At 35.0% G+C, this 22,587-nt stretch overlaps 1 protein-coding gene and 1 long non-coding RNA gene across 2 annotated transcripts in view; both read left to right on the top strand.

Annotated features, from left to right (window-relative positions):
• Window positions 1-22,587, top strand: part of LOC134805539 (uncharacterized) — a 624,519-nt gene that overhangs the window by 69,970 nt on the left and 531,962 nt on the right. The window lies entirely within an intron of this gene.
• LOC134805461 (cadherin-99C) overlaps window positions 1-22,587 on the top strand; it is a 146,945-nt gene that overhangs the window by 89,054 nt on the left and 35,304 nt on the right. The window lies entirely within an intron of this gene.

Genomic DNA, 22,587 nt, shown 5'->3' with positions numbered 1-22,587 from the left:
CGTTCGGGTAATTCTGTTTACACTACTGACAACACAGGATAGCTCTGTCACATTTGACAATTCGGATCTAGATAACTTCATGCCCTGACCGTCATCCTTGTCGAACGCGTGTTAATTGTTATTTCCTTCTCGCTCAGTGTCAGCAGTCGCAGTGTTTTCCAAACTTTTCACGCCGTAAGCTTGGTAATTAATGTGTAACTGTGAATTAGTTTTTCAAACGTTTGTCTTGTATAGATAAATAAAGTTATTTAATACATTAGATTTGTTTTATTTTACTATGTTTCTACACGAATAACTTAAAATTGGGTGTCATTCTGAATTCCTAACAACGTTTGTCCTAAAGTCACTTGCCCTAACTGGTTTGTCCTAATGGGCACATGCTCTAACGATCAATTGTCATAACGATTATTTTCCATAATGTAATGGTTAACCTAAGACTCATTTGTCCTAAGCATTTGTACCATAACTATCAAGATCCCTAATGTTTTTTACCATATTCTTCGAAATCCCTAACAATGTTTGGCATAAAATAACATGCTCTAACTGTTTTGACCTAATGGCTATTGCCCTAATGATCAATTGTCATAACAGTTACTTTTCCTATTGATCAATTATCATAAAAATTACTTTCCATAATGAATGGTAACGAACTGTTGCCACAAAAATGGGTTAGGTTAGGTTAGAACTGTGACCCTCGCAAAAACGAACTGCTGCCACAAAAGTGGGTTAGGTTAGGTTAGAACTGCGATCCTTGCAAAAACGAACTGTTGCCACAAAAGTGGGTTAGGTTAGGTTAGAACTGTGATCCTCGCAAAAACGAACTGCTGCCACAAAAGTGGGTTAGGTTATTAGAACTGCGATCCTTGCAAAAACGAACTGTTGCCACAAAAGTGGGTTAGGTTAAGTTAGAACTGTGATCTTCGCAAAAACGAACTGCTGCCACAAAAGTGGGTTAGGTTAGGTTAGAACTGCGACCATTGTAAAAATGAAACGAAATAGGGAAATCAAAATTAGGGCATACGAGTGTTAGGTCAAGCAACGATAGGCTAAGTAAAATTAGGTAACATGATGGTTAGGATATATAATTTTTAGGCCTAACAATAATTAGGCAAAAAAAGAATTATGCTACATAACATTAGGATAAATACTCAATATGGAAAGTGCCATTAGGGAAAAACATATTAGGACAAAAAAAAATCGGCCATTCGATAATAGGAAAACCAAAATTAGAGTATACGAGTGTTAGGACAACTGATCATTATGACAAACAATATTAGGGAATGCAAAGATAGGAGAAAAGACTTTAGGGATTCAGATATAGATCCCTTAAAATTAATGCCGTTAAAATAATTTTCACCGTTGGTTAAAATTCTCCCACATTTTAAAGTTTGAGAACCTGTAAACAGCATGATGACGTAGGCCCGTGTCAGTTAGGTCATACGCGAATCTCGGAATAGAGTACCAGGCGGAGTATATTATTATACCATGGTACGTATCGATTGAAAAGTGAATCAGACGTGGTCGACTAGGTAATGAAATCGATTGAACTCTGACGCCCACCAACACTATCAAAATTACAAATCGTATCGCAATATTGCAATTAAGATAACTATGAGAACAAGTATCGATTTGTTAAACAAACTTTTGCTAAATATTCATAATGTCATGGAAACTTAATCTGGAGCAAATTCGATATGGTTCAAGCCTACGCTTTATTAATTACAGTTTTAGTTGAGATAATGTCTACGGTAAATATTTCATCATTTGTTTAATAATATAAATTAAATACGCTGGCTAATTAAATTTTTATCTGTCCTCAATCTATAAATAGATCGTGAAATTATAAGTGTTCAAGTTATTATAATACCGAGAAAAAACTAAGAGTTGGTCTTACAAACGCAACATTTGAATGTCCATCATAAACAGTATTGCAAAAATACTCTCAATAACTGCCCTTGCCATTTGCGCGAATAATAGCTCAACACTGAAATATGACAAAGTGAATGTTGCATGTCTTCTTTATACAGTGTGAAGGGCATCTATCAAGATATTTATGATTCGATAGTTAGGTACTTCAAACTTTGGGGCAACCTTCTCAATTCAAAACGGATTAGTAACGCACAAATAATTACTATGTTCATAATCTCATCAATTTGCAGATAAGATGTTTATCTAAATAAATAGTAATTATTTGAACGCCTCTACTGCACGGCAGGGCAGGCCTAACGGCCTTACGTTTCGTCACACCGAGTGGGGCCACATTCCTACGTTTGTATTCCGATGTCGGCGTCAACTTGTCTTACTTGACTATTATTATATTTTGCTGTTTATTGTCCACGTTCGTTATCCCTTTTTTAGATGACGCAGACATAGAGAGTCTAAGCTAACTAACACTACCTACATCGATTTTGCAATGACAATTGTGGGGTGTCACTATAGACGACATACTATATACATTTTTTCAAAGAAATTTGACGTTCATGGTGCCACTAGTACACACACACGAAATGTTAAAATTCAATTCACTGTGAGGTGAGGTTGTTAACTTTATTCCTGAGTTTTGATTAAGATCAGATGTGTTCAAGCTTGGCAAAGGATCAAGAATTCGTCTCAACATGTTCGTGAGTACGTGTTGAATATCCAAAGACATACTACGAGTAAAATGATGAAGTTGAAATACATATATTTATAGCAACCAGCTAGTTTAAATATTAAGTATTATCTACATCTACCAACTTTTTGTCTTATGGCTGATTTGATCACGAATTTTCACGTCATCCATGTTTCAATTTCCGCCTATAACATCAGTTTCACGGTCATATCTTTAAGACAAGTCACATCGCACTCGCTCTGTTTAGCATCCGAATCGGCCGAGACGAAAGCCATTTGGACATGCGGTCGTTACGATAATGACCTTAAAACTGCACCAAGTAGTTTTTGCAATAGTTTTTGTTCGCGCAAAAAATGTCCAGTGGTTAGTGTTTATTTTAAAAACTTTTTGTAAAATTGTCGTGCATTGAACTTACTTGTTAGTGTTCGATTTCACAAATATTGGCTTAAGTGAGAAGTTCATACATTTATTCACTATAAACTTTGCATAATAAAATATTTCAAAGATAAAATAAACAGAAAAATAAAATTTTACTTATCAGGAGACTAATAATTCTTATAATATCCATCAGTCAACCTATTTTAATAGATAGTCTTTCTTTTACTTTATTTATACTTTTAAACGCGAAATGTAGAGACATATCTCTATAACCATACTTTTTGTAAATGGGTATTATTTCTGAAATTTTCACATTGGCAATACTGTGCATATTAAAACTTAAGTAAGTCCATTAAATGCAATTTAATCAGCAAACGTTTACTTGCTTTAAGTGGATATACATATTTCATATATTATAATTTCGTTAGGCCTAACTTGTTTGCAAGATAATTTATCAAAAGCGTACCTACTACAATTAATATATTAAGTATTTATTGTAACATCTATTGCGGTCATTAAGATAAATATTTTCTAGGTATTTAATTTTATAACTAGTTCAGAAATATATTATTTATATTACTGTCTTGACTTGTGTGTTGATTTTTTCAGCATAATATGCCTAAATAATTGCGAATGTAAAACTAGGATTTTATGGAATGGCTGTGCACAAATGCAAAAGTATAATTCATAAATAAGCTCATTCTAACAAGAAGCTTCAAGTGGATGCAGATAAAAAAGCTCGCTCGTTAGTTGCTTGCGTGCCGCGAGGTCGCGCAATCTCACTGTTCTCACGGACAACGCTAGGTAAAAAATACGAGAGAATCTTTACAATTAAGAAGTTTGGGCAAAGTATGTGTACTAGACCGCGTTGTTCCTGCAGGTGAGTAAGATTACCAGAACTCAACTAGGGTGCGGAGTGTTAGGGTCGCCAACGCGCACATAACACCTCTGGAGTAGCAGGCGTTCATAGGCTACGGAGACTGCTTACCATCAGGTGGGCTGTATGCTTGTTTGCTACCGACGTAGTATTTACGAAACAATATTTTTACACGTTTCTTTTCCCAACGTGTAAAAAAACATTTGTGTCAATTTGCTATACAAACATTACGATAAAAGCATTGTCCAATTGCCACGACTAGCGATATCTAGGTCGAATGTGTTAGCACTTATTATTAATGCTACACACCCATCGCTTCCTGTAGAAAGCTTAGATAAACATCGTTCATGTAAATAACTAACGCTAATGATCTTGTGAGTAATTAATTACATTAAGACTGATAACGTAGGTATCTTGTTTTTGCAGCATCGAGTAACAGTGATGTATGTATAATCCAGTAACTTTGTCGAATTTTGTAACCTGGCTCTTTGGCGTCAAATCCGGTAGTTCTGACTTGTTTATGATGTTGGCCCAATGCATAATCCAAGTTTGTGACTTCGAGCTCCGAACTTTGTCAACCCTGTTTTGGGGGAGGGAGGAGGGGGGGGGGGGGGTAGGATCTTGTGGCTACCGGGCCCAATTCAGCTTTGATTGACCTAAGAAACAATTGTGCCGACCGGCATCGCCTGAGACAAAAGTGTATACTCACTGCACTTACTTAGCCTACGAATACGAGTTCGAAAAAAATATACATTTTGAAAGGCTTTACCTCGGAAAATATTAGATGTACAGAGATTCTAGTGTCTTATTGTAGCAAATTTAGTCTACTTTAAAAACGCCCTAGGAAGTTACTATCAAAAACTAGTACTTTAGGGTTATAATCGCCCAAATCTAAATAAAATTGCGGTTTATTCGATTTTTGACAAAGTTGCGTTCGGCGCTCGAGGTCACAAACTTGGATTATTCATTGGGCCAACATCATAAACAAGTCTGCAAAAAATCAGAACTACCGGATTTGACGCAAACGCAATTTCTATAATTTTACTGTATTAATAATGAAATGTCTCGATATTTTGCTGTTCTCAAACTCTAATGCTCTTTAAATTATATTTATTACGAATATAATTATAACTCAATTATTTCTGGACCTAAATTGAACGAACTCATATTGATTTACATATGTATCAAGCTGATGGGATATAGAAAAAAATTATGTAAGTACCTCATCAAATCATTACAAAATGGTCTCATTCGAAATGTACTTATTTCTCCTTAGTCATCAGTCTGTAAAAAATTAAGTTATCTTAAGTTTTATTAACAGGAATGCCATGACTGCTTATTTTAAATATAAAAAACGTTTACCGCCTCTAAACTAATGGTGCATTAACAACATATTAACAACTAATAGATAACCATGCCCAGTTCAAACAATCGATACAGATCTTTCAATCACTGTCCGAATATTTTTTTTTAATAATTTGGTAAGCGTAGGCGCCGACTTGCACCAACTGAGCCTCTACCATCAGTTTTAACATTGACATAACGCTCACGTCTACGTAATTTACTTTCTGTACATCTCGCTTCCACTATTGCTCGCATATGCGAGTACGAGCGAGATGCATAGAAAGTAAGTTACGTAAACGTGAGCGTTATGTCAATGTCAAAACTGGTGGTAGCCGTACTGATCGAGATACGTTTACTCTTACGCAAGTTAAGACCATGACCAGAAAACTCGGTCCAAAGTAGTTCGAAGTTGTAATTTCAGTAATTGATCGTAGCACTGTAAAAATGATTAATTGGTTTAAAATTAATGTCCGAATTAAAGCTATCGTCAAGGTTACGTGTTTTCAAATTATCTGTTGAACAAGGTCCACTAACTTGTTTAAGTACCTTACCTACCTAAGACAACATGGTTCTCCTTTTTCGTTGCTGGGATTTTTATGTGGAAAATTTTATTAGCCTTCTTTGCCGACAAATTGGTAAAATATTGTTTAGGATTACTACTCGAAGCTTACTGCACAGAGCGCAATAACATTGGCAATTGGCAGATTTTAACCACATTCGTTTTTTATCATCAGACATATGTATAATTAGTTAACTTCAAAGGTATCTCTCTATCGATAACAATCGAGTTTGATTTAAATGAGTCTTGCATCATTACCGATTACAATGAAGTCGTTGTTCTGCTAATGAGTTGATCAAACGAGACTCTTGTTTGATTACGACCAATAATTAATTTATTGTCATAAAGTGACAAGCTTTCTTCTTGACTAGAAATATGTATCTTTGAAGTAACAAAAATACTGGAAACTTTGTAATTCCAAGTTCTATCACCGTCATTCTTGCCGAGTTCGAGTTTTTGTAGTTGTACTTAGTTTGTAGAATAACAATAATTGTGTTTAATTTGAAAAGCAGCACCTTTTAAAAAATGCACAGCATGATATACTCTATAGAGAGCGTCGTCATGAACAATGTCAGATTCAGATTAAATTTAATTCGCATTCAATATTGAATGTTAGATAGCATCTTCCGCAATCGTATCTGCATTAACCGTAGTATATTAAACCGAAACGAACATAATCCATTCGTATGATAGTCCGGTATCGCGATCTAGAACTGGTTTTAGCAAATTATGCGTCGCGGGCGCAGGGTCTTCTTCTCAATAATTTATAACGTAATGCTTTCTAAACCCCGGGGTTAGTACTGGATGGTTTAAGCGCGTTTCCACTCTCCTATACGAGTCTAATATAATCATGTTTTGTGTACAGTGCAATCATGCATTATTTTTATTGTCTCAGCTGACATTATAACTGTTTACTTTAAAAGCTGACAATTTATACGATACGACGCCATTACCGGTAAGTACCTTTATTTTTATGTTTTTTCTTCTTTTTAGAAGACCTCTATGAAGCATCTACGATTTGCCCGCCTTCCTCATTCCCTTAGCATGATATTATCGAAAGTCAATGGAGCCACATTCTAAGTGCTGCACAAAATTGCACGACGCTCAAGTGGCAGGCAATAACGGCGTATCTCCACCGAGCTACCAGTTCCAGGGAAATAATGAGTACTAACTGGGGCTTTGTGCTTAGGAATGCATTTACGCGGTGTTGCGAGAGGACACTGATCTCGAAGTGTTCGGTAACCGTGTGGAAGATAAAATGCTCATTTTAAAGTGCTCATGTACGGTCGCTACACTCGCTACGCGTCTGTAGGTTACCTATAGTTGAACCGCTTTTATTTCTTGGCTAACTTATGTGAAATTAATGTTTTAAATAAAATGAGTTGTTGAAGCTGGCGCAGCTTAGCGCTAACGCGTAGGTATGACTTCCCAATCCGAGGTCTAGTTCATTCAAACTTCGGTTCGTACTAATGACTTTTATAGCATATAATACATGCATATAGGCGTCACAGATTGAGTTATATGTGGCAAAAAGGTGTGTACGTGGAATAGTGGGCCCAAAAGCACAACTTAGGTAAACACTGTCTCAACACCAACTAGGAAATTCTCCATAAGTACTCCATAAAACTTAATTCAATGCGCGGACTTAGAATGCTGGTGTTTTAATCGCATCTGTATTGCCTTAGTCCACTTGTGCGTTGAATACGTACTAACAGGTAAAATGTTAATGGATTATTTCCATAAATGGTGCCCTGGCTTTCTTACAGCATGGGAAATCACCATATTCGTGTGCTTGGGGCAAAGTTATTTTTACGTACCTACTTCGAAAATGTATATATTCAGCATGTTGCGATTTTTGTGTTTGTGTGCTGAAATGTAGTTGGATTCGAATTAATACATTAATTACACTAATTTTTATCTTAAGTAAATTGGTTTTTGTTTCTTAATTCGAATTAAGTACCAAATATTCCGCTGGAATAGCATTACGATTATGTCACGGTGGTTTCTCTACGATAAATCCAAGATTATCCTGTTTGCCTGTTAAGGCCTATTATTACCTATTTACGATGGTAGTTCATTATTTAAATGCCTCTCTGACATTTGCCATCGCTTAACACGGTCGCGCAGCGTAATCTTGGTAAAAGTTATTTTACAACTTTGAACCCTCTTAAGAGCTATTAAAGTCGATCCATTTCTTGTACCTTTATATATAAGATTGTTGTTGTTTGTTGTTTGGATAGTCTAGTTTCTTTGAAGCGTGTCACTAGCGTTTATCTGACGTCGATTAGAAGTTTACATATTTAATCTCCCTCGAAGTTTTTTATCTCAGTTTTAAAAGATAGTAACTTAAGACAAAATGACTATCGTAGATATGATCTTATTTTGATTGCATTGGTCATTGTATACTGAACCGTATATCTTTTGCCGTGTTTGGCACCTCGTGCAGTTCTATTTATACAAAGTGAAAATTAATTCTATTTCGCGACAAAGTCCTACGCGCCTCAAATCGATTTAAATAGTGCAATAAAAACAAATTATAAATTTATCCGAAAGCGGTTAGGTGGCGATGTCGGAAGATAGAATCTAGATCGGATCTGCGTCGCGTGCCGATCGCATCTGAGAGGAGTTGTAATGAGGCATTCTTGTTTCACTCTTTGCAGTGTGGGAGTACGTTCATTCTGTTTTGTTGGTATACCATAATAAAATATTAGAAACTAGTACATATAACATTTGTAGAAAAACTTAACAGGAGCTACAATTTTGTTATCCTTAGAAAATCCTCTTTGTATTGTCGTGTCTTCTTCAACCTAGCGTTTTCCCGGCCTAGTGCCAGGGTCCGCTTTCTTGCTCAGTCTTCTCCACTTCGCCCGGTCTTCGGCATCCTCAGGTGTGAGATTGTTCTCTCCCATGTCCGTTGTCACGACGTCCAGCCAGCGCTTCTTAGGCCTACCGCGGCCGCGTGATCATACAGCCTTGGACAGTGAGATTGAGGCATCTATTTCCGACGTAGTCTACCGGTCTGCGGCGTATATGGCCATACCATCGGAGGCGACTTTCCTGCAGCTTATCCGCTACGTCACGGATGTGTTCTTTGTATTGTCGTGTATACGTTATAAATTATGCTGTTAATTTCTGTATACGTGGACAATTATCAAATTTCTACGTTACGAATAACAATATACCTATAAATTTAACATCATTACAACGCAGTATTTTAAATCAAACGGTCACATACTATTTCAGTCTTTAATTAGTATTATGACACTTATGCTAGTTATGCTGCCCATGTTAATTTATCAACACAATATTAAAATGAGTGTCCATTAGTTTCATTTAGACGTGAAAGCGGCGAGTCCGCGCCCGCGGACGCTAGCGCATCTTCCATTTGCATAAGTTTGCGCAACAACTTCATCTTTAAAGTTCAATAGGTCGGCTGCATTTGCTTGTGAGCTAATGTATGGTGATGTGCGCATAAAAACTGTTATTTTACAGATACTTAGATACTCGTCCTATTACAGAACGGTTGATGTTGTGGCTGTTATGAATAATCTTTAAGCCCGTCGCAGATGTAGCTTCATGCTGGCTTGGTGGCGATCGAGTTATTGTAGAAAATTTGATGAAGTCATGTCATATTTTTCATAATATGTATTTGCTGGATTTTGTCGAATGTGGATTGGATTTAGGTTATTCCCAAAACATAAAACACTCGTAGGTACTTAGTTCAAAGCCATTACACCAACACGATTACACAATTAACAAAATATGCTGTAATAGTAGTCATAAAAAAGGATATGATATAATACAACGCCGCCAAACGCCCATAGGTAATCAATCTGTGATTTTTCCATCCAACTTGAAACAGTTATCGAAGTCATGTAATGAAGACACTATCACAGTTCAATACACGGTGCTTACTCTAAAAGGACTTAAAGCATGCGCATGTCAAGTATCTATGCAGGTTGTCGCAGTGACGATAGCATCAGAGCCGACCCTTGAGATCGCCGGCACAGCTTGAATAGAACGACAACCATATCACTTTAAGGAAAATGCCGCCAAACATTTTTTTTAACATGCGTGGAAATGTTGTACCTGAGCGTTTCTTTTATTTTTTGACATTTTTATTTATTGTGACCTTTTTTGCCACTTTTGTGTTATTTCTACTCGGAATCACGAGCTCTTTCGATCCTAATGGGATAAAAAAATGTCCCAGATATTTTTTCCTATTGTGTTACCATTTCCCTATACACTTTGTATGGCCGTAACAAAAAGGAAAGTTTGAAAAATGTATGGACATTTTAGGACACTTTTTTTCTCCTATAAGGATGAAAAGGGCTCGCGATCCTGACTAGAAATAACACAAAAGTGGCAAAAAAGGTCACAATATATAAAATGGCAAAAAATAAAAGAAACGCTGTGACTACTGGCTGCGGAAGACCATGTTGTGGGTCTTTTAATGCGATGCACCGGCAATAGATATACAACATTTGACAGGCTATTTATTACCTCCATTAGGAAAAGAATTCGGCAGATTAATTTCCACTTTTTCTCCCAAAAGAAGTGAGTTATGGATCTGTGCTCTTTGGCGACACGAACAAATGTAAGTAATGTAACGTTAGATATCTCCTTGAGTAACATAGCTGGACTTTCGGATCTGTAATATCAGCAAAGCCAGCCCAGCAGATTGTTGGATAGAACGCTACAAGCACAGATAACCCGCGTCTAGGCTCCAGATATTTATTGGTATCCTCTCGTATTGGGTGGCCTGGTATCAAATAGTTTTATCAGGAATGTGAAGGCTTGTATTGCTTTCCTACAAAGATGCAAGGGAGAAATGCAAATTCTGTTTTGCTTCATATTTAAGTAAGTACTTACATTGACTTGCGAGTTTATTACTTAGATGTGAGACGTTTTGATATTGTCCTAATAATATACATATGCTAAGAGTTTTGAATAGGTAAAACGTTTGTTGCGATTGAAATAGTAGGTATATAATTATGTACATATAGGTTTAGTTGTATTGATGGTTTATGATGTAATATTTAAAGGATTAATACAATAATTTTGGCTTTTTATTTACATACCTATACTTTGTTACATACGTATATTGGTATGTGTATAAAGGCCAAAAATTCAAAAAATCTGTGTAAATATTATTTAGTAAGTACTGTAGGTAGTGTTTCTCAGAATGAAACGGAGCACACATTTTGTCACAATATTTATAAAATCTCTCTCTTTTGAATAATAAGTAGTAAGAAGTAAAGTTGACTAGTGTAGAAATTGTACTCACAAATAATGGAGTTTTAACATAGGTAGTAGCCTCCACAGAAAAAAAATCATTCATGTCGTGCCTTGCTAAAGTATGTGTCGAAATTATAGAGAGTTAGGTAATAAATGGAACTTCAATCATGTCATGTCGAACTCGCATAAAACCGCTGCTTGCTCCCCACAGTAAAGGTCTACTTTAAACTGTACGCTGCTCCCCACAGTAAGGGTCTACTTTCCATAGCTGCGCTCAGCTGTGTTTTACACCTGTCTCACTCGAAGGATCAAGAAACTATAATCTGGCTCAAGACTTCACGCTTGCAACGAAAAAGGCCTATGTAACATAACGTTTGCTCTACTTACTCTCTTATTCCGATAATTTAATTAGATCGTTAAGATAAAACTAAATGCCGCGCTTGAGACCCGTATTTCCACATCCAATGAGATTTACTGTTTTTTTTTTTAATAAAAAACGTGTTCTCAGTTAATTTAATATCAATCCGCTTTTTATTACGTTTTCAATCGTGTTGAGTGTTATGTGCCGTTGAAACATAAATTGTCACTTTATTTAAACCCATGCAAAACGACATTTAAGCAGTGTAATTAAACTTTAGCGCTATAAAAATAGGCCTTTTCAGGTAGTATAATTTCTTTAATGGTACTCGTATCCATTATCGTTTGATATGAAGAAATTACTAGGTGTCTGGATAGACCTCTACGAGTATATAGATCATTATTTACACACAGCATAAAGCTATAAAAACCTCTCATTGCCGTTAAATGTCTTAAGAACTAATTTTTGATTCAAGAATAAAAAATATTTTTTATAATTAGTGGTGCAACGAATAGTACTTTCTGAATTTTACGATTACAAATAGTAACAATGATTAAGGTGTACCTAAACATAACGGGTCTAACGCGATTAAATAAAAAATAAAAATAAAATTTGATGAAATTTAATCAAGATTACCTATGTGTACAAAACGCGAGAGTTTAAAGTGATACCTTGCAATAAAATTAACCCCAGACACCGAAATGGCTACCAACTGCAAATATAACTTCTCATTAAAGAACCAATACCATACAACAACCAAAATATATGACACCCGGCCGCAAAATTGCATGGCTATTTTATGAATAATTTTATTCATGATGTGTTTCGTCTTGGCTAATTCCATGCGTTTGCGAAAACGACAAGTTTTGATTTGATATTCCGACGTCAATACTACAGATATAGTTATAGAGTAAACGATTTTTTGTCCTCTAATATTTATCTTAATTTTTACAAGCCGGACCAAAAAGCCATTTTTTTTTTTATTTAACTCGAAACCAGCGAGTTTTCAATGAAATTTGGAGTAGATACTATTTTGTTAAAGGTCGTTATTGTTAATACATACAAGAAACCGTAAAAACAGAGAGTTGGATCGATGGTCATTGGGCCCAGGAAGTTCTTTAAGTCACTGGAAAGCAGTATAGGTTTTGTAATTTGATTGTTCAAGGGGCAGAGTAGACATAAGATTTTTTATATTCATGAGTAAAATTCGTCGTTGCATCACTAGTTTTTATGTTTATGGTTTTCGTCTTTTTAGAGTAGCCAATTTTATTTACTTTGGCATAGTAAAAGCTGGGTAACAATATTGAGCTCCAGGCCTGGCATTCTATTAGTTCAGGCTCACGTACAGTATTGTACCCAATATACGCGTGTGGGCTATTGTAATAAAACATCGATCATATTGGAGCGCGTGCGCTCATCGCCGTTAGCTAAGCAAAACGAGGGGTGGATACGGAAATGTGATAACATAGATCTAACAGAGTAATAGAACTAATAAAGCTCAATAACAGTTTGTAAGAGGAGTCGTAGATTGGTGTATGGTTTAACTGAGGATAAAACTCCTTAACTTCAAGTTATTGATTATTTTAATGGAAAAGGTCAAAGGTCGTTTATGCCTGTGAAATGGGTTACATTTTTAACTAAATGTCAAAATTCAGAAGCAAAAATACTCTAGACGAGCCTAGACGAGTATAGTTTTTCAAACGATTGTAAAAAGAACAGGTAGGTACCAATAACATTTGGGCACATGCTCGACTTTAAGTCGTTAAAAATTTGCTGTGCTATACGGGAATTTAACCCTGTGGGAACTCAAACATTGGCTATAAAATGTTTAATAAATTGCCGATACATGTTACAAGTTTGCATAGACTTCAGTATCTTTGTAACAAACTATTTCATTAGGAGACCACATTTATAACCCTCGGCATTGTGTTGGAATGAATCGTGCAGAAGTGCACCATCGCGGATCCTCTAAACAATGGGCAATAGCGAACCAATGTAATACAATACAAATTCCTTACGAAAATCTATAGTTTTCCACACTAGTGTCTATTGCTCCTTTTTCATTGCACTATGTAAATTACAGACTGCATTTGTTCAAGATATTGGACTGTATGTTAATTTGTTAAACGCATTGTGAAATTTAAACTTGTACGTAAGGTTTAGTGCTGCTGTAAAAGGCAATCTTCTGAATAGCTGTGTTAATAGTTCTCATAAACTGATGTAATACTAGTTAGTAAAAGTATTCGTTATTATCATCAATCAGGTATTATCCCAACACCTACATATGTTTATGATTTTGTATCATCGATAGTTGCATTTCAATCTTAAATAAACATCATGTATTGTGGAAATATACCTAATACTTTTCTTGGCATTGTTGGTTGTCTTGTTGTTGGTGTTCTTCTCTAAAATGATTTACTTATAGAAATGAATGGTATCGAAATGTACTCGTATTAATGATAGCATTTTATTTATTTATGGTCTGGAACAATTACGCTGTTTTTAATTCTTAACTATTTTAAAAGAAAATTATATTGCAAGTTAACCAGCAAAACTATTGCAATGACACCTAATTATGTCTTATCCTTAGTTATTTGAAGTTCTTCGGTAACTATTAGGGCCGAAACAGATTGCTTGCAAATGCACTGCACTGTCTCGGAGTCAGCGTACATACAAATGTGCGGTTCACCGTTTCATTTAACTCTCAGGTTAGTAGACATAATATACTCTGTACCTATGTATATCTAGCATTAAAATTATGTTCATGTGTTAATATTACTAAGCTATTTTACTTAAATGGAATAAATGCAGGTATTAAAGGAAGTGCTTATAAACATTTTAACAACAATATCCTTAAGAGCCAACGGGAGTGGTCATTTCTCCATACAAACGTACTCCTCGTTTTCCTCCGTGGTTTTTAAGCTAGGAGCAATGATTTTTTCAACACATTAATATTGTCAATATCTGTGTCGGGCCGTTTTGCTTTTTTTGATATTTTTGTTTTTTAACGCGCTAGAGCCCTTCAAAAATGGCCAAAATGGCCTAATTGACTATGCCGCAATGAGAGGCGTGGCATTCAAAACTGATATCAATTAGCCAAAAAAGCAAAACGGTCCGACACAGATAATTTCATAATCATTTAGATTTCCAAATTTGGTTACGATTGGTTAAGTTTTGGAGGAGGAAACAGAGGAGTACGAAACCTCGATTTTTGAGATTTTTACGCAGGATTTTTCGCCTTGTCCTTATCGCACTACTTTTAGGTGCCGCTTCCGTTAGCGAGACGGGTATATTTACCTAAAATATTTAAAACTCAGCTCCTGTTTCGTCTTAAACTAACAAATTAGTTAACTAAGGGTCATAAAGCGAAATACAATAATGGGACGATGTAATTATGGAATGTGCAACCATAATTTGCTGTAGCTGTATTTAACTTGCTCGCATAGATTACTTCTTTAAGCCTACTCCTGGGGGTATCTCATAAACAACTATAGGCTTCCAATGGATGGTTCAGCGCTGCGCCGCTCGTTAAATATGTAAAAACGCGGCATGGCTCTGCCAATAAACTATTAAAAGATGTATTTAAATATAAACCTTAGTACACCACTAAGCACTCTCGTAAATACGCCATAAATATGTATGGAAATGTATGTTGAACTAACTGGTAGATTTATCTGTGTAATATTATATAAATTACAAAACTTAAAACATAGGTAAGTCCAGCGTTTGTTAAAGGAGTCGAACAAATTTGAGCCGTAATTTTTTTTAACATATTTTAAAGAAATACTCGTATGTTTCAAAAAATAATTTCGAGTATCGATTATGGAGTTTCTACAAATGTTAAGAAAGAGAAATAAATTATTAATATAATAAGTATTTGAGATTTTGGAAGGTTAAAATTCATAATAAAATATTTTAAAATGAATTCCGACATAACGTAGAAATTTGTAAAAGTAAGTACCTAAGTATATTTTATTCATTATAAAAATACATTATTTTCGCAGTTACTAGGTATTCGTACTCATATACTAGGTGCCGTGCAAGCAAATCGTAAACAATTTATATTACGTCCTGGCAATCTTCTACAGCCCAGTATTTTATTTTATATTTCCTCACCAAGAAGCTAATAACCGCAGGTGACTTGTAAATTGTAAACATGTGTTTGCGAAGTTTCTTTATAGTTTTGTTTCTCGCAGTGGATTTTAGGTTAGAGAAATAAGTAGACAGAGATTTACTGACGTAGACTTCACTTCAGGTTTATTTATCATTTGTTAAAAGATATCTGCCCAACTAACCTTTTCTTATTGCACTTTAAAAAACTTATAGTACAAAAGGCGACCTAGGTGGGGTCCCACTCTGAAAGGTACATTCGTATCCTACGCACGTACATACAATTGATGGTCACACAAACCCGTTATGAATATGGTTAGCATGTTTTTATACACCGCACTAGCATAGGTTAATGAAATCGGTATATGTCATAGCAATAAAATAATATTTAGAACTAACATGGTCCAGCCCGGTCTAGCGTGTCATCCTTAAAGATGTCCATTTATAGGATGTTACTTGTAACTATAAAGGGGTAACGAAGTGGTGTTACTGTAAATGCGTAGATAATGTATTGATATTTGTATATTTTTGATGAGTGTTTTATATTTTACTTTCATGTTCATCTTACAAATGACCTAGCTCAAGTTGAATAATAAAAAGAAAAATGTTTAATAAAGCTTCCATAATCAATTGCTATGTTAAATAGTTGCCTTTCCTAGGAATTATACATGTTTATACGATTACCATACGCTGCTTGAATGTCTTACTTCGTAGTAAAATTCTAATTTTGTTAGCGGATTATTGTAATAATCAAGGTCCTGTACACTCTGTACAGTTATACTGACATTGATTTCTCTTTCAGGCTTGCATAATTACCTTATTCAAGTTAAGTAACAATACCACAAAAACGATATGATTTCTAAAATTTTTGTTTTTAGAAATATTGGTCCAGTTAAGTCACACATTTAATGGATTGATGTTAATTGATATTTTAGTAATGCTGTAACTGAATTTAAAATATTTTAATAGAATTCCATTTCAAAAGTACTAATCAGAATGCCTTTAACGTCCTAAACATCCCCTGGGCGTGGATAGACTTACCTTTATTCATAAAACGATAAAACGCGTTAACTTTTATGTCGTAGTATCTCTAGGGGGTCCACAAACTTGTCGGATTAGCAATATGGTGCAAGTGTTTGTGGGCAGCGGTGGCTGGGCCAAAAGCGGTGGCGATTATACTGTAACCATTAGGCTATTTTGCCTTATACGGCGTAGGGTACCTTAATATATTTGTCGAAGTGTTACAGTCAACAATTTTGTTTCGTATGCTTTAACGAAGTACTTCTGCTACTGTTTTCGTAGTCAGTATTTGCTTCTACTCTTAAAGCAGTTACAAAATATTGCAAAAAATTATAAAAAAAGAAATCCTCCAACTTCTGTTGTCGCAGTCAATTGGACGTTAGTTAGGGAAAAGAATCCAATTCACAAAACTCGGGAAATAAAATTGAAATTATAAAAATCACAATTTTATTCAAAAGTCTTAAAAATTCTGTACAAGAAAAAAATACAAAATATGATGATGTTATAGGGTGGTATTTTTTGAGATTTTGCCCTTATTGATAAATTTTATAAGATGGATACTTTTTGCTAAACTACGTCCAATTGTCCTTGTGGCAAGATAATCTCACCAACTGTTATATTGTCACAACGACAATTCATATACAGGGTGTCCCATAAGTGACACGTCACAGTAACACTGGAGGTAGACCAGGCCAAGAGGACCCAAACCAACTTAACATGACCCCAGTAAAAGTGGCACGGTTTTCGAGTTATTGCCAAATTAAGGTTTTTCATGAATTTTGACCGTTTTTAACATTGTTAGTGCCAGTGTGCACTCGGAAAGGTCTCGAAGTTAGTATCATGAATAGTTAATTAAGATAACAGAATAGGTATTTTATCGATAAAATCCAAAAAAGTATTGGTTTAATCTTGAATTAAATTCACAGCGAAACATTAATTTCGACTTTGACCACCTGACGTGAAAAAAAATTACTAGATAAGTAATAAGCAAATAACGTCAAAATATTGAGCATGTTATGCAGATTCAAAAATGGTATAACAAATGTACCTTCCTGCAATAAAATATGAATTATTATCATCTTTCGACAGCCTCATAAAAAATAAGTTAAAACTTGGAAATCTGCAATCCGTTGCTACTTAGTAAATAACGATTTATGTTAAGATATCTCATTCCGGATACAGAAATAAAAAAACGCCTATTCAGTATTTGCCGAATGCCTAAAAGAAAGAGATGGAAAATGCTTATCTCCCTTTTTAAGTATGTCATTGAGTTGATAAAGGTTCAAAGAAAATAATACAGGTTGAAGTTTGAAAGGGTGGTTTTGGGTAGGGGAGGAATTGCTTTTCTCCGGCTCGTATGCACGCTTGGCACCGTCTTGTAAAACTTCAAGTTAATTTTCTTAAATTAATTTCGGGTATGTTTCGTACTGCCTCGAACATGCCGCCGTAGTTCCTCTTGGGACCTTATTGGGTTGGAGTAAAATTTATCTTTTAAGTATCCCCAATAAAAAAATCTATGGATTTAGGTCAATGTAGACCATGCCACTGGTTCCAGTCGACCGATCCATCTTCTTGGAGCTGGAACCACAGCAAGATGGCTGCCCAGAACACTACGCTCGCGATGTCCGCGACCACCTCACACAGAAATTCCCAGATGGATCAGCCGATTGGGACCAGGGGCATGACCGCCGCGTTCCCCGGACCTACACCCATTAGATTTTTTTCATTGGGGATGCTTAAAATGCTTAAAAGATAAAGTTTACTCGAAGCCAATAAGGTCCCAAGAGGAACTAAGGCGGCGTATGTTCGAGGCAGCACGAAACATATCCGAAATTAATTTAATGATATTAACTTGAAGTTTTACAAGACGGTGCCAAGCGTGCATACGAGCCGGGGAAAAACAATTCGAGCACCTATTGTAAAATAAAATTACTTTAAAAAATTGATTAAACTTCAACCTGCAGTATTTTATTTTCTTTGAATCTTTATCAACTCAATGATATCCTTAAAAAGGGACATAACCATTTTCCATCTCTTTCTTTTAAGCATTCGGCAAATACTGAATAGGCGTTTTTTTTTATTTCTGTATCCAGAATTAGATATCTCAACATAAATCGTTATTTTTACTAAGTGGCAACGGATTACAGATTTTCTAGTTTTAACTTATTTTTTATGAGGCTTTCGAAAGATGATAATAATTCCTATTTTATTGCAGGAAGGTACATGTGTTATACCATTTTTGAATCTGCATAACATGCTCAATATTTTGATGTTATTTGCTCATTACTTTTCTAGTAATTATTTTTCACGACAGGTGGTCAAAAACGAAATCAATGTTTCGCTGTGAATTTAATTCAAGATTAAACCAGTACTTTTTTGATATTTACATTGTTTATCGATAAAATGCCTATTATGTTATCTTAATTAACTATTCAAGATACCGTATACATAAAAAAAACTAACTTTGAGACCTTTCCGAGTGCACACTAGCACTAACAATGTTAAAAACGGTCAAAATTCATGAAAAACCTTAATTTGGCAATAACTCGAAAACCGTGCCACTTTTACTGGGGTCATGTTAAGTTGGTTTGGTTCCTCTTGGCCTGGTCTATGAAAGCCACGGGGCATCTCATTTGCTTGATTAGCTATCCAAACATTATCAAACTGCACAACGGGACTTAAAACTTAATAATCGTGAAAGTTTAAATCAGTGTTTAGCTATCCAAAGTATCCAAACCAGCATGTTTTTAAGAACAGTCCGCTGACGCCCAACACTCGACTTCATCATACATACGCTAAACCCTTTCGAATGCTAATGCGAAGCGTGACATATTAATGCTACATGGTGCCCCGCCATTACTCAGCATAATTGTAGAGCCTAATCTCATGTTCGAGGGGCAGGTAAGACCCAAGCATCATTATGGTATAACGCGACTTGACCCTATAATAATGGCCACAAAATGAGAGTTATATTGTTATTCTGAAATATGATGATCATTTTAATCAAATATTGCGACTTTTTGCCGATTTGACTAACGATTTTAACTATAACGTCTATAACAAATGAAAGATTAACGAGAGAAATTAACGAGCCATATTAGTACAATCACTATAGTGTTATTCCAATTTATATTTGGGAAAGGTATTTAAATTAACCCATTTCCTAGCGCAGTATCTTATGACTAAAAAAAAACCAATACTTATGAAAAAAAGCGGACAGGACAGCTTTCCAAAAACATACGAGCATGGTATTATTATTATACTCGAGTAATTAGATACAGCGAGCTGCAAAATTGCATGAACATATTATGTATGGAATTAATTCATAAAGTGGCCATGTACTTTTATTTATTTAAAATTTAAGTCAGGCAACAAGGCCCATATTACAAATAAGGTATTTGCTATACAATCCTACCTGTCATCGATGTCATGATAAGTAATGCTGATTGTTTAAGTTCTAAAGTATAGTAGGTATAAACTGTATTTTGCATAACTGATCAACTTATCGAAGGTAGGTACGTTATTTTATAATATACCTTAGACATAATATAAGAGAAATTAACGATTAAATTAAAGTGCCATATTAGTACAATCACTATAGTGTTATTCCAATTTATATTTGGGAAAGGTATTTAAATTAACCCATTTCCTAGCGCAGTATCTTATGACTAAAAAAAAACCAATACTTATGAAAAAAAGCGGACAGGACAGCTTTCCAAAAACATACGAGCATGGTATTATTATTATACACGAGTAATTAGATACAGCGAGCTGCAAAATTGCATGAACATATTATGTATGAAATTAATTCATAAAGTGGCCATGTACTTTTATTTATTTAAAATTTAAGTCAGGCAACAAGGCCCATATTACAAATAAGGTATTTGCTATACAATCCTACCTGTCATCGATGTCATGATAAGTAATGCTGATTGTTTAAGTTCTAAAGTATAGTAGGTATAAACTGTATTTTGCATAACTGATCAACTTATCGAAGGTAGGTACGTTATTTTATAATATACCTTAGACATAATATAAGAGAAATTAACGATTAAATTAAAGTGCCATATTAGTACAATCACTATAGTGTTATTCCAATTTATATTTGGGAAAGGTATTTAAATTAACCCATTTCCTAGCGCAGTATCTTATGACTAAAAAAAAACCAATACTTATGAAAAAAAGCGGACAGGACAGCTTTCCAAAAACATACGAGCATGGTATTATTATTATACACGAGTAATTAGATACAGCGAGCTGCAAAATTGCATGAACATATTATGTATGAAATTAATTCATAAAGTGGCCATGTACTTTTATTTATTTAAAATTTAAGTCAGGCAACAAGGCCCATATTACAAATAAGGTATTTGCTATACAATCCTACCTGTCATCGATGTCATGATAAGTAATGCTGATTGTTTAAGTTCTAAAGTATAGTAGGTATAAACTGTATTTTGCATAACTGATCAACTTATCGAAGGTAGGTACGTTATTTTATAATATACCTTAGACATAATATAAGGTGGACGAAACGATATAAAACTAACGAAGGAGTTTTTCCGCGATTAAGTAACAAACCTACAGGCACTATTTCACGTAACTATTAGTATGGATTTATTGGAGACCCCTCCCACTCGGTGTTGACTTTATATATAGGTACCTATCTGCAGGCTAGCCACCCTAGCCAGTGGCTGGAACACGATCCTTTATGATTTACTAGGACTTGCAACAAGTAACATGATATACATGATAGGTACTTACAATAACTAACAGTATGGTTGGTCGTAGGTAGGTAGGTGGATAGGTCTTGGTATGATGAGAATGTTTTTCAGACTGCTATGGTAACGTATTCAACTATTTACAGTGACAAGGTTCTTAAAGAAAATATTAATAATATTCAAATATAAAATCTAAATAAACCTCTTTACAATAGTAGAACAGAAGACGTCACAAACAGCTTCCATTTTAGATACTATACTGAGCAAGGAATTTGTGATTGAAGTTATTAAATAAGTATTATTAACACATTTTCAATACCTATCACAGAATTCATCACCAACAGAAAAATTGTTAAAGCGTTAAAAACTATTTCGCCTATATCCGTGACTGGCGTTCTGTGTTGAAATATAATTATTATAAATAAATTCTCCCGAACCATCGAAGTGAAAAAAAGATATTTATTTTTGCGAAATGGATATTTGATTTACTTCCATTGCTAGTAATATGTACATAGCTTCAAGTTATTATCGATAGGTAATTCAACTAGAACTACTTTTTGCTGAGAACCACTTGAGCGACTTTTAACCGGTCAGTGTGGTTAGACTTCACTTGATACCAAATGCTTACGACAACCCAGATACAGAATAGTAAAAAGTTAAAACTTAACGCTTATTCGAGCATTGCCGCGCTAAGTATTCTGTCATTTGCATTAGCGTTAGTCTTCGTGACTTTTATGGACTTTTGGGTCACTACTGTGAATCACAAAATTACCGAAGTATTACTGAGATGCTAAGGATAACACAAGGCTTTCCAGATTTTTTAATTTAAGACAGGGATCTCTATACAACTTACGAGTCGCAAGCCTCCCATCCCAATCTTGCAAGCGAAATAAATCAAACTCCATATGTACTAGGAGATCTGGCCGGGGCCCTCGTGTTAAAAAATTTGTAGACCTCTGATTTAAGACAAATATACTTTACAAAGCGCATGTGGTCGGCATTGCATTTTGGCCTTTATTGAATTGACACATAAGCACATAACCGAAATCCCTATAAGACGGGCCGAATCCAAGCATGTCCAATACTTTCATTACAACCAGAATTGCAAATAGTTTTACGTATCAAATACGAAAAACATCGACCTGGCCAAAACCTACTTATCCCAATTTTGCCGAAGTTGACAATAATTTGCCATTAGGTGTTAACATATAAAATGGATTTAGGTACTTAAAGCTACAATTGGATTGCGTCAAGGTTATTCCGACTGTAATAGGAATTAGTGGAAACGAATGTTGTCCCGCGTTTTCTGTAATCTATTTGTAATCTTGTTATGAGAAATCCATACCTTTTGCATTGGTACGGATTGACATA

Source organism: Cydia splendana, chromosome 2 (genome assembly GCF_910591565.1).
Source record: "Cydia splendana chromosome 2, ilCydSple1.2, whole genome shotgun sequence".
Taxonomy (NCBI): Eukaryota; Metazoa; Arthropoda; class Insecta; order Lepidoptera; family Tortricidae; genus Cydia; species Cydia splendana.
This window is presented reverse-complemented; position numbering and strand designations above follow the sequence as displayed.